Raw genomic sequence first — 13,278 nt, forward strand, 5'->3', positions numbered from 1 at the left:
TTGGAGAGGATGAGCAGGGAAGAGCCAAGCAGTAGCATTACTGAGTGGTAACACATAAATGCTGCACAAGGAGGTTATTTGGTGGCTTGATTACATTGTATAATTACCTCCAGGAGGGACAATGTCAGCTGCTAAGAGACTATTAAGTTCAACTGAGAAAGACATGCTAATAGATTTTTGGGGGGTCTTTTTCCATCTGTTGAAGTTTACTTCCTACCTTCACTGGTTTTAAAACATCTATCAGTAGTCTGTTCAAATGCTGGACTTGGCCCTGCAGCGCAGGACTCTGCAGGTACCAGCTGGAAGGTAAAATGTTATTGATGGACAGGGAAGGGAATTACAGCATGAAGTCTGTTTCCATTGCCCCCTGGGTACAGGAGCACATCTTGTGCAGAGAGGGAATCAGTCCTGGGGTGAACCTTGTGGATGTGTTCATGGGCTGATGTCTGCTCTTTTCCCAACAGTCTAAGGTGGGCTCAGGACTCAGGAACAACAAAAGTGAACTAAAAGTCTAAATATACCCAAAACTCCCGTGGAAAAGATATCAGATAATGTGTTATGTGTTCTTTATGTGATTATTTTCTTTGGGTGATTATTACTCAAACTGGTAGTAGAGCAATGTTTGGAATACAAATCTATTGATGCCACTACATTGTTGATCAAATTAAAATTCAGTGACAAGCCCTTAATTATTTTCCCCCAAAAAAGTTCTGTCATGCTCTCATTCCTCCCAGTGTCTGTTTCCCAAATTTAGCAACATCACGTGAATTATTGAAAACCGAATTATTTCATGTCTCCCACTTCTCTGACAAGAGCATGATGGCTATTGACAATGGGCCATCAATCATGTTTTAAAAAGAGCTGTCAGTAGCAGCCAGGAGAAAGAATCATTCAAAGACTTCCAGCAAAAGATGAAAAAAACACTATAAAAGGGCCAAGTGAAATCTTTCCCTAATGAAAGCCTCAAGTTGTAACCAGAAGCTGTGTGCTTTCAGAATTCCTCACCCAGGCATTGTTGTGGCTGTCTCCAGATAAAAGAAGTTGCTACATCTGGGATCCATGTTGTAGTTTAACTGGTGCCCAGATAGATTTGTGAACAGAATTTTAGAGCCTGCATTTAAATAAGTGTTTTCATCTTTCCTGCAAGTGCTTCAGACAAAGTGCAAATGCAATGAATAATAATAACATTGGCTTCTGATCACCTCATGCCATGGAAACTCATGAATTAAGTGTTTAGTGGAGGTCAGAACACACGAAGGGAGCTAAACTCTGCCAGGGGTTCCTTTGGGGTATAGTGATTTTTAGTTGTTTAAAAAGCTATTAAAGATGTTTAAAAGCTATTAAAATAATTCTCCCCATTTCATTTTTAGCAGTGATTTTTAAGAAGGAAAGTAGCCAGCATGGGGAGAGGAGACAAAAACATGGTTGTCAGAAAGAAAAAAAAAAAAGAAAAAAAAAAAAAAAAAAAAAAAAAAAAAAAAAAAAAAAAAAAGCTTTGGAGATCTAGGGCTGTAAATTTGCTTTCTGGGGGAAATGCTGCCCACCAGAGCTCCTGCTTCAGCAGCTCCTCAGGGGTTTCGCTGCACTCTTTGACCCACAGGGTGTACCAGGCTCATTTTTTCCCTTCCCAAATCTGGCTGCACACATGGCTTGAAGGGGTATATCCTAGTACCTGCTGTGCAGAGGCAAACATCTGCCTCTGCTTGCAATGAGACATCCATGAGAAAAAGAAAAAACTAAATATGGGAAGCTCTGATTTCAAAGGCAGACCAGATTTGAGGTTTGAAAGTTCAGAGCAGGGTGAAGGTGAGGGAGCAGCTTTGGTTCCTATCCTGTCCCACAGAGCATGGGAACAGTGGTCAGAGATCAAAAAGCAGGAGATGCCAGATATCAAATTAAGGAATCCTGGTTTGGTTTTTTTCTCCTTAAAAATCACTTCCAATTCATTGCAATAGGATCTGAATGAGACCACACACTTTTCTAGCTCCTACTGTGTTTTTGACATATTTAAGAGTCAAAGCTAGACAGATGAGGAGCCTGGGTATTTTGAAGCCCAGGGCTGGACTCAGGTCTGGAAGAAACTTTATCTGAAGGCAGATTGTCCAACAGCTGCTTCCTAGATTTACTGCTGTTTGCTTTCTTCTTCTGCAAAGCCCTGATGGCAGCCATTGTTTGAAGTTTTCTTGCCAAAAACACACACACACAAATATGCATATATGAAAGCACCACGTCTCCTTGCCCTTGCCTCGTTTTTTGTACCTTCATCGCAGGACTGCTCCCAAAAGCATCAGTTAATTACCCTTCCTCCTTTCCCAGGTGGCTGCTTTCAAACAAGGCTCATTGAAACAGAGCCAGGGTGAATTGAAGTCAATCTGCACACAGGGGAAAAGTCCCACTTCACTAACCCATGTGGCACAGCTCCAGCAGAGACATTCATCTCAGTTTCTTGTCTCTCTGGGGAAAGAATGAGTGACAGATTCTGGAAAGAGTCTGGACCACTGAATTTTTAAAATCTACTTGCTTTTACCATACCACTGTCAAGCTTGGGAGTTCAAGAGCAAGAGACAATTTCCCAAACTTGTTAGATGGGCACAAAGCTCACTGTCTCATAGAAGGTGATAAATGGGCATTCCTCTATACTTGCCCTCTAGGTTCTGAGGATGAAAATGCCGGATTACCAGATCAGTCCTCAGCACTGATCAGCTGGCATGAACAGAAAAGGGATCACTGCTGCAGAATGAATTGATGCTTAAGGAAGGATTTTGGGCATATGCAGATGTGATTTATGCTTACTGTGGTCTCTGAGTACTATGAGTTAAAGAGCAAACGCTCTCTAACAATGAAATCCTTTCACAGGAATCCTGACAGAACTCTCAACATGCCCCATTGCAATGTCCAGTCAAGTGTGGGATAAGGGAAGGCAGGTTCTTCCAAATGCTAGTCCCTGTAATATGTTCCTTTTCTCACCTCTCTGTGGCTGAAGATCTGTCATGAAAGGACAGGACTGGAGAAATTCTGAGCCACTGAATCAAAGAGAAACAGCAGAGACTGGAACAGGCAATAGAGAAATGGATGTTGACAGAATCTTTCTGACTCAGAAAACTCTGGCTGTGACTGGGTTTGGACACCAGCTGCACTGGTCTGATATTGTAAGGTGTAACCAGGATGTGTTTGTGCTTTGTAAAAGTCTCATAAGAACATCCTAGGAAGGTGCATGTGACCCTTAACATTTTTTAACAGTAATCCTAAACCTCTGGTGATTCTAAGTGCTGAAGTGTGTTTGGAACTTGAATTGTGCACAAAAGGTAGTGATGGTCAGTGGTCAGTCTTGCTCTGATCAATCAGATTATTAGAGATCCAAAGCACCACAGTAATTACTGTATTACCTGGAAGTGTCTGAGTCCTGCCCATAGCATGTTCATCTGCCACATGGTAGCCATCATGGGACTTATGGCTAGCCAGACTCTGGCCAATGAGTAGCAGGGTGACCACAAAATATTGGTGCAGTTAGCAAGTGCCAGGTGTGGAGCCTCTCTGGAGATAAATTTTCCAGGCTGCAGCTTATGTTTGTTAATCAAACACTGTTTTCTGTGAGATAGCCTGTATTTTGAGTAGAGAGAGCAGGGCTGAAATTAAATACTGCTAATTTGTTTTTCAGTGCTGAGACCTTCCTCTTTCCTCCCTGCCTTTTCTTGCCCATTTACCTATGGTTTTACACCTTATTGCCAGCTGTCACCCAGTCCCTCTTTGCCTCTGGCTGGACTGATGCAGACTGGGGTGAGGTTTCACTTCTCCCCTGAACTGACCTGAGTCCAACCTCTCTGTTTTCATTGGGATGTTGGATGCTGAGAGTCAGGGCCTCTTTGATCCTAATGATATAGAGGGATGAGGCTCCAAATCTGTCACTGCCTGGAGCTGTGTACATTGTGCTGGCAGCAGCTGTGATCTGACACTCCAGAGCAGGAAAAACGAGTGATGCCAAACTTAACTGCTCATCCTTTGTGTCCTGAGGCCTTGAGCTGATGGGTTCGAAAGCTGGAGGGCGGTGGTGGAGTTGCAGACAACCACACTAACAGGTTGAGTGATCACGTGAAGTCAGACTCCTCCACCTCTCCCTTCCTTTTAGGAAATCAGCAGAGCGTGCAGCTGTTGAGCAGAAGAATTTTGATTTTTCCTTTATTCATCTGCGGTATTTCAAGCGTGAAGACCCATATGAACTGACGGATAGATACTAAGATGGTCCCAGTAATTCCAGCATGCTGACACCTACCAGATGGGAATGCAGTTCAACACCATCTTTTCACATCCGATCTGAATGCAGCTCTCTCTGTTGCAAAAACATGGTCCTCATCTGGGACACCTGAGGGGAGTCAGTTGCAGTCAATTCAGCAATAGAAAAGCAGAGTTTCCAGGGATTGTGTGGTGTTTTCCCACCTGTTACTGTTGGATTTTAACTGCAAGGCTATGCCCAGACCCCTGGCAGTGCCAAAGCAATGAAGATGGGTTCTGCATGGAGAATTGCATGTCTGCTGAAGCTGTCAAGGTGTGCAGCAAGAGAATGAGGCATGTGTGTGCCACAGGAGGAGACAGAAAAGGACAGTGCAAAGCTTGCTGAAGACCCCCCTTACCAATTGTTTGGCAAGATTGGTTGAAGCAGGGTGAGTGCACAGAATTTGTCCTGTGGCTGCAGTAGGTTTGAAATTATGAACTGACTTAACGGCTTGGTGCAACTTTTTTTGCCTTGTGCTTTCTGAAGGCTGATGCCTGTTGTGGGTTGTGGCAAGAGCTTGGAGAGTGACAAGGTGCAGACAGCTTGTGATAGAACAGTCTGACTGGATTGAATAATCCTTTATATCAGCTAAGATTTCTGAGTTTCCGCACTTGTGATTGTCCAGCCCTGTGATTGTCCCACCATCCCCCCTGACTGCACCATTCCTGCCATAAAGTTATCTTCTCTTGATATCCAGGGAATAAGTGATCTCAGAGAGGTGTCTGGGGAAAGTGGTGTAAGGAACAAGTAACGTCAAGATATGCACTAGGAACATCTGTGGGAGGTAATCACCTTGCAGGTTTTGTGGGAAGGGACTGTCTGCACAACAGGAAAATGTGCAGGCATCCAGGCTGTTTCTCTAAGCACAGAAGCTGCCGGTGCTGGTGGACCAACATCATCTCTCTGAGAACAGGATGAAAGAATGAGCAGTTCTTGTGGCTGTTCTTGTAAGAAAATGAGCAGGTTAAAACTGCAGCACACTTTGCAGAATCTAAATGCTGCTGTGGGTGTGATTGCCTAGATTGAAAGTATTTCTCTGCCTTCTGTTTGTTTTGCCTGGCAACTGCTAGGCAATTACTATAAATGAGGGACAAAAACATTTTCTCTCTTAAAAACAGATTAAATTGCATTCTTACAGATATAGAAGAAAGTAATTTTTCTTAGAAGCTTATTTTGCCCTGAATGGAAACTCCTGCACAGCCTGGAAAACACAACATTTTCCAAGCTCAGCCTCTCATTTTCTCTGCCCCTCCCCAGACTGTAAAGGTGCTGCTCCAAACTTCCCCTGGTGTTGTACATGTACATAACTCTAGCTTGTGTCAAAGGCCAGTTGTTTGCCATCACCATACAGGGATGAAAAACCTCTTCTAGACCCTTGTCACCTCCTAGTTATTAGACAGCACAGTAGCTGCTACATCCAGATGTTTGGCTTTGTGAGGCACATTGATTAATTGAATTTCCTTTAACTTCTATCTTAGGATTGTGTGTACAGCCACTACAGCTGAGTGGGAAGTGATGTACAGCAGAAATGTCTCCCTGATCTCTGAAATCAGTGCTGCAGGGCAAGGGGAGGTCACTGCTGGTGGCCATAGTAATGAGCCACCCTGCAAAAAACCCACTCTTTTGTCTGCCTTGTGAAAAACATTTTGTCCACCAGAAATCTCTGAATGAGGGGGGCATTGCACTGCAGCATTTAAAATCCCTGTTGCTGAGCCCTCCCTGGGCTCATCAGCTGAAGGGATGGGAACGCACCAGGCTCAGTTCAGGAAAAGGAATGCTTGAACGAGCACAGATGCCTAAATGTCCTGCAAACTGGGGCCTTTGGAACAATTTCTTCTCACTTGGGTCCCTACGAGAGTTGAGAAGCATTAAATAATGGGCTTCTCAGTTGTATTCATACTTCAGATGGGCTTTTTTTCCCTTGAGAGGCAAAGGGAGAGAAGGGAAACATGGAAATAGAGCAAGGCAGGTTCTCTGCTGGTGTCTCTTTGAGCTGCTCCAGAAGAAACAGTTCTCTGACACCAATTAACACCAGCAGGGGATCTGCTGATTTTAAGTGGAACATCAAATCTCACTGAGATAGAAAAGAGTCTTTTATGCCTACCTCAGTTCTCAACACTATCACACTCTGGGCTTGGACTCCTGCCAAGTCTTTTCAGAAATAATGAAATTACTGTTCTTACCTCCAAGCTAGAAGGCCTTTCAACTGGGAAAAAAAAAAGAAAAAAAGCATACCCTGTATTTGTTACAATTTTATCCTTCATTTTCATTAACAACTCAGTCCTATTCTAGCCTGCAAATATGCTTACAATTGTACAGTCCATTGAATTCTTTTCACTTAGTGGTTTTTTTTCCTTGTCTCCTACAGGACTGAAAATTGGACTATGATAAAGGGAAATTTATTTGAAGGCAAGCCAAGGAGGAACAGAGAGGTATGGCAAGCATGGTGATGGAGAGACCCGCTGGAGCAGGGAATGCCGAGGAGAAGGTAAAGAAGCAGCTGATTTATGACCACCTGGCGAAAAGACAGATGGAAGATGGTCTGGGAAGCTTTTGGAGGAGTGTCCTGTGGATTATAAATGAAGTAGAGGGATGCAGGGGAGGTAGGGAATAAGCAAAGGCAACAGAAGCCACTGGAGGCTTTTTGGAGTAAAGCTCTGCCACAGCTTTGCAGCTGGAACTTTTTTCCTCCAGGGTGAAAAATGAATTCCTCAATGCTGCCATGCTTGAGGAACTCCTTTTGCTAAGTTAACCATATCAGAAGCAAAACAAGCAAGATAAGAGGAGAATTTCCCTCTTGGTATTTGGAAATAAAAGACTGATTGCAAACATCGTTCCTTTTTTTATTAAAAATGTGAAAAAATGATTGTGCATAATAAATAATCTGTTCCCTATTTCTTCAGTGTTTCACTGAACTTAGAGAAACATTTTGGTATTTGTTGGAAATATTAAAACTATTCTGAATAAGGAGGGATCTGAATATACTTCTAAATTTCGAGTGCCAGCAATGCAAGGGTAAATATTATGGCATTATTAGTTATTTGTTCCTGCTCTGGAAATTCCTCTCAAACCTGAGACTGGGTCTGAAACCTAAACTTCATGGATGGCAAATTTATGAGTGAGTGAGATTGGTGAGAAAATTAGAATCGTTCAATTAGAATTAGTTAATCATTCTGAAGTGATTTTCAACACTCACATAAGCACGCTAAGAGCGAAATGAAGAGGAAGAAATCCTGCAAGTCTACCTTGTATGTGATAGGAAGTTTTGAGAAATATCATTAAATACTGACTACTGGCCCTTTCAGACAGAATGTATTTAGTATATGACCCAAGCAAGGGAAGCATTGGACCTCTGGTCTGTTCCCTCTGCTCAGATCAAGGCCGGGAGCAGCAGATTGCTCAGGACTGAATCTGTTCAAGTTTTTAGTATTTCCAAGGGTGAAATTATCTCATGTCTCTAAACTTCTGTTTTCAAGTTTAACCACTGACTGAATGAAAAACTCAGCATAACAGAAGAAGGAAAGGAGACACAAACAAGAATTTGGTCCCATGGTGTGAAGCAGTTTGCCCTGAGGACTTCAAGTCCTTGGCAGAATGATGCCCTGTTAGTCATCATGAGTTACATTCCTGGAGCACATCTTCTGTCCAGGTTTGTATGAAAAGCATCTCTCTTGCAGATTCCAAATGTGGCCCAAAGCTCAGTGAGAGGGACAGCTGGGGGATTTTATCAGACGTGGAGTCCTACCTTCGACTGTAATCCCTGTGTGCACATTCAAAATCAGTTGTACCATTTCCCCTCAGGAAGCGTTCAAGGCATGGTGGATGAGCCTGCAGCAACCTGACCTAGTGAGTACCATCTTTGCCCATGGATCTTTAAAGTCTGTTTCAACTCTACTGGTTTGAATGCAAAACCAGTGAGAGACTCCAAGTCAGAAATACAATTTAATAGGACGGGGGGGTAAAAAAGGTATAATAAAATAAAGCAATAGTACAAAAGACCCCTTAGAGAGTTAGAATACCCCCTGACACCCTGTTAGTTAGGGTGGTGGTAGCAGTCCAGATGAAGTGGTCTTCTTGAAGCAGTGATCCCATAGAAAGGTCTGGTAGCTCTTGTCCTCTTGGAATACAGTGGGTAAAGACTCCCTACGCCGTCTCAAATCCCAAATTATATCCAGGTGGGAATGCTTGGCTCCTCCCCCTGGGCGGAGCATCTCACAATGCGATGATCTCTTTCTACCAGTCATGCAGTGGGTCCTTGATGGCCCATTCAACAGAGATATCTCCTAGAAGGACTCATGTGAGTCAAACAACAGAAACTTAAGCCTTATTAGACAACAGAAAATCCTTAGATGAGAGATTAAACCCGTTAGCAAGGTGCTCAGACTCTCATATAAGTGTAATTAGGGTTTTTTTATCTCTCTTTACACTGCCTCATTTAGCTGAGAGAGGAATGTCAGGGATCTCAGTGCTTTGGGATCAGCCTCAGTAACAGAATTTTCCTGTGCATTGCCCACTAGGTGAAATGGCAAAGCACTAAAAAACAGCACACATAAATAACATTTGGAAATTAATCAATTTCCTGCAAGTGATAAGAAAATTTACTCTGTGTGCAAGTAATTTGCAGTCATCTATGATAATTTGTAATAATTAAATACTAAGTAAATTAATTATTTGGCATTATTTTTAGCTAGCTGATTTACTCTAATTGCAATGACTAAATCAATCAATTACTTAAAAAAAATAAAAGCCCTAGACAAATATGGCAAATCAATTACTTAATATTTAATGGGAATTACTTGCTGTTACAGAGAACAACAGAGGAACAAATCCTTTAATGACATAAGCAAAATTCAATCACTGTCTGGGGAAAGGGGTTTCTGTACCGCATTACCTTTACGTAACTCAGAAGATAATACAATGAAATAGTGGGAATGCATGGGAATAGTGAGCCCAGATGAACTACCAGGCACCAGGAAGAAAGCAGCTGGGACCCGGTTTTCTGCACCATCCCATCAGGAGGAAACAGCTTATCCAGTGAACAGCACCTGTGCCAGGAAATTTGTGAAAACAAATGGTGAGTGCCTGGATAAATAATACATATACCTGTGCTGGAAAGACAAACCTGTTGTTTGGAATTAGTAGAGAAGGTTGGAAAAGGTGTTGGAGAATATCATTGTTGTGGCTGTGGAAGGAGGTTACTGTCAGCCCAGAGCTAGGACAGGATGGAACAAATCTATCTCCTGTCTGGTCACCTCAGGAGGGTCTTTAGGAGATGTTTCAACAAATTCCAATGGGGACAATGGAAGTCTGTCACAGCTTTTGGGCAAAGACACCATGGATGAGCAGGTTAGGACTGATCAGCCTGGAAATACAGTGATGGAGAAAATTTAGTGGTTAAGGGAGGGCTGGAGAAGACAGGCTCACATGAATGCATGACGTGAACTATGTCAAGGATACACCAGGAGAAAACAGCTGGAGAAGGGGCAGTACCCAGGGACTTTTAATTATCTTCCAGAGCTCAAGTTGAGCCTGATGAGGTTTAAATTGCACAGCAGCCTCAGTGTTAGTCATCAAAAGGTAGAGAGGAAGATGAATGGTGCTGTACAGTGTGAAAACTCAGCTTCATTAGGAAACTGGGGTTGATGCCCACCAGAACTCGGTCAAGTTAGTATTCCTCATCTCCTGTTCCACTTTTTAAATCCAGCATTATGGTAAGGGTGTATATAAATTAGTGTATCTTAAAATATGGCTGGTTATGTCATGAGCAGATCTGGCAGCAGCTTGTCCCCTCACTGGTGGTAGCAAGTGTTAGCTTTAAGCTCAGGCACAGCTCCCTTGGAGCTTTTCCTGTTCCTGAAAACCACTGCTGATGAGAGATGCACGGGTGCTGATGGAAGGAGTTAATCTCCCATCTCACCTGCTGAATGCCTTTGGAAGGCCTCATTACCATGCAAATGGAGATTGCACAGAGGCTAAGAAAAATGCATCTGTCAGGCTGCACATATTTATAACAGCAAATGCGAGCACAACTGAGATTTAGAGAGTGAAGGGATTCTACCTGGGGCTGGTTAGACCTGCCCTGCCACTGGAAAGAATTAGGGTTTATTGTGTTTCAGTAATTCTGACATCTTTCTGACGAGCAATTCATCTCTAATTGGACCCAAAAAACCTGCCACAGTAGTGGGAAACTTTTGACCTTAAAATGGGTAGAGGAGAATTTTGACAAAGAAATTGCAAAACTGACACATGGGAAGGAGCAATGAATGCAGCTGTGAAAGGGAGAAATTATGATCTAACTCAGCCATAATTTTGCAATGGATCAAGTTATCCTCTGACTTGCATTGGAGTGAGCCTGTGATGATACAGGCACTGAGATTAAAGACCTGAAGTATGTTACTGCTCTAGCCTACTAAGGGAAAGCAGCTGGAGACCCCAGGACACTCCTGACAGGGTGTGGAGTGTGATGAAGTGAGCACACAACTGGAAGTCCAGAAAGAAATGGCTGTGTAGCTTTGGCTGTACAGTGGAATTTCTGCCTGGGAGAGACAGGGCACCTCAAGACCCAGAGGTGTAGGCGAATGATTCATCTTCCCCAACACAGAGGAAACACTAAGCTTATGTGTTTTTCTTCCTCCGTCTGGGAAGCCCACCTCTAGGCACAACTAGCCATGCCTTGGACAGAGTTCCTGAGGAAAGAAGTCATCCAGCTTTGCCAGAGACAGCCAATACAGAAGTCTATCCAGCTAAAAATATTTTTACATCTTTCTGAATATTTTAATATGTTTATAGACGTGGTGATGCACCAGCACCTCCATAGAGTGATATGCTCTCTGCAAACTCTGTGGAAAATATCTTAGATTGGAGATTACAGGAAAATAATTTATTGATCTATTAAAATTGACATGTGCACAGTACAAGGCATTTGCCAATGCACATTTATTGTGTTTTCTGAGGTAATGCTGGCAAGGAGTCAGGGACAATTAACTTTGCAAGGCCCTCAAGGGAAAAAGACAAAAGCAACTTTATTATTTATACTAGAAATAACAGCTGAAGTCTGTGTTTAACCTGAGCTCCAGGATATAAATTTCTTGGAAATGCATAAATGTGTTTCCAGGTTTTGTATCTAAACATGCTGTCTTGAAACACAGCTTGATTTTCATGCTTTTCAGACTGTTTGTAAGTGGTTAGCACAGAACATCTCTGCATTGGCTTGCAAGGGTTGTCTATACTGCTGTACTATCAATTTTCAGGGCTTTTACTTTCCCTGCAAAAGAAAAGCTAAGAGCAGGTGGTAGTGCAGTGACCAAAATGTATCTCTGCATTAGACAACATAGAAATGAACCCTGCAGACCTCACAGGAAAGCCCTTCAGTTAAGGCATTGTTACTTTCTTGAATAATTACTTGGTATTTTTTAGAGGAAAATGGGTTTTGATTTAATTAGGCTTCCTTACTTATATTTTAATTTTTTTTTAAATTATGTCAGTGAATGAATGTATACTGAACACCAAACAATGAGTTTTCATGCAGTTTTTTTCTTCCCAGTACTTTTTGTCCTCCCTCCTTCCTGCTGTGTAGTGAATAAGAAGGTTTCTACCTAAATATTTCCTCAGAAAGTATCAATTCCTCCAATCAATTTTAATTTTTGTCTTCTATCTCTGTAAACATCAGTGGCGTATTTCTGTGTGAGCTATGTCACATATATATAAAGTGAAGAAAGGGATGTGTCTGTGATTGTTGTCCCCTGTCCCTGACCCTGGGCTCACTTCATGCTGTGACGACTCCTGCTGTTGAAACAAGGCAATATGGTCCTAACATTACTGATAACCAAGTCTAGCAGATTTGGTTTGGATTTTTCTTAGATATCCTAAGCTCTTGTAGCATGTTTTAATAAGAGTTTATACAGCTTTGGTAGCAGCTTAGTGTTTTAGGAATGAAAGGTCTTTGGCATATACTTTGGCAATACTACTCAATTCAACCAATTAGTTATTGTCTGCTATATTTATTTTCCCAACATCCTTTATTCCAGCAGTACAGTTCAGCTGCAATGCTCATAAAGGGTAAAAGTAATATCCACTGCAATATAAAGCAAAGCATTTAACTCCACAGCAGTGCTCTTTCCTCTACTTTTCAATCAGAACTGGGGAGTCAGCATTGAAGAAAGCCATGGTTAGTTAATTAATTACTCCAAAAGATTAATCCCAAGCGAACATCTTTTCCTCTGTCACAGGAAATGTGGGTTTTGTTAGTGATCCTCTTTTCCATGAAGTCTGTCTAGCTGAAAAATAACAGACGTAGATGTTTGAATACACCATCTAAACTAAGAATTGCTCAGTGGTCAGTTTGGGGCTGGAATAACTGAGGAGCAAACCTGCATGGAAAAATTCAGCTTTTTTTTGAGAAATGAAGTCTGATAGCTTTGTATTTTTCCAGTGACCCTTCATGGAAAAAAATTACACAGCTCATTCTGGTGAAGGGCAAACATTTTCTAAATAACTCCTACAGCAAAAAACTCTCATGTTGCAGTGGCAGATACCCCCAAAGAAATCATTCACAGCTGCCTGAATTCCTTTGCTCTTATCTTTACTGAAGTCATCTACACTGATTTCTACTATTTTTCTAGCTAATTCAGTGTTTTCTAATCCTGTCCTCCAAAGCTCTCAATGCTGTTCTCAACACAGAGCCATCCACAAGTTTTATGAGTGCATCCACTGGGCCATATTTCTCTCTTTGCTTAAGAGAATGTCATGCAAGACAATGTCATACTCTTAATAAATTCAAGACATATCTCATCTGCTGCCTCCTCTTTATCCACTTGGCTGGTTGTTGTGACAAGGAATGAAATTAGAAATGATTTGAGAAAGTAGGTTCTTGAGTAATCCATGCAGGCTGTTTTTATTAGTTTATTCCCTAGATGACTACTAAGATATTGTTTAATAATTCTATTCCTTCCTTTCTGGGTATTATATCACTGCAATTTCCTTGGTTCTTCATTCTTTCATGAAAGATG

At 42.0% G+C, this 13,278-nt stretch overlaps 1 protein-coding gene and 1 long non-coding RNA gene across 2 annotated transcripts in view; one reads left to right on the plus strand and one right to left on the minus strand.

The window, feature by feature from the left end:
- The window catches only part of EIF4A3 (eukaryotic translation initiation factor 4A3), a 359,684-nt gene that overhangs the window by 89,877 nt on the left and 256,529 nt on the right, over positions 1-13,278 (minus strand). The window lies entirely within an intron of this gene.
- On the plus strand, positions 6,547-7,111 carry LOC136358496 (uncharacterized). Its single transcript, XR_010743124.1, has 2 exons — positions 6,547-6,758; positions 6,965-7,111. It is a non-coding gene; the product is annotated as an uncharacterized lncRNA (long non-coding RNA).

The sequence above is a fragment of the Sylvia atricapilla genome, chromosome 3, assembly GCF_009819655.1.
Source record: "Sylvia atricapilla isolate bSylAtr1 chromosome 3, bSylAtr1.pri, whole genome shotgun sequence".
Taxonomy (NCBI): domain Eukaryota; kingdom Metazoa; phylum Chordata; class Aves; order Passeriformes; family Sylviidae; genus Sylvia; species Sylvia atricapilla.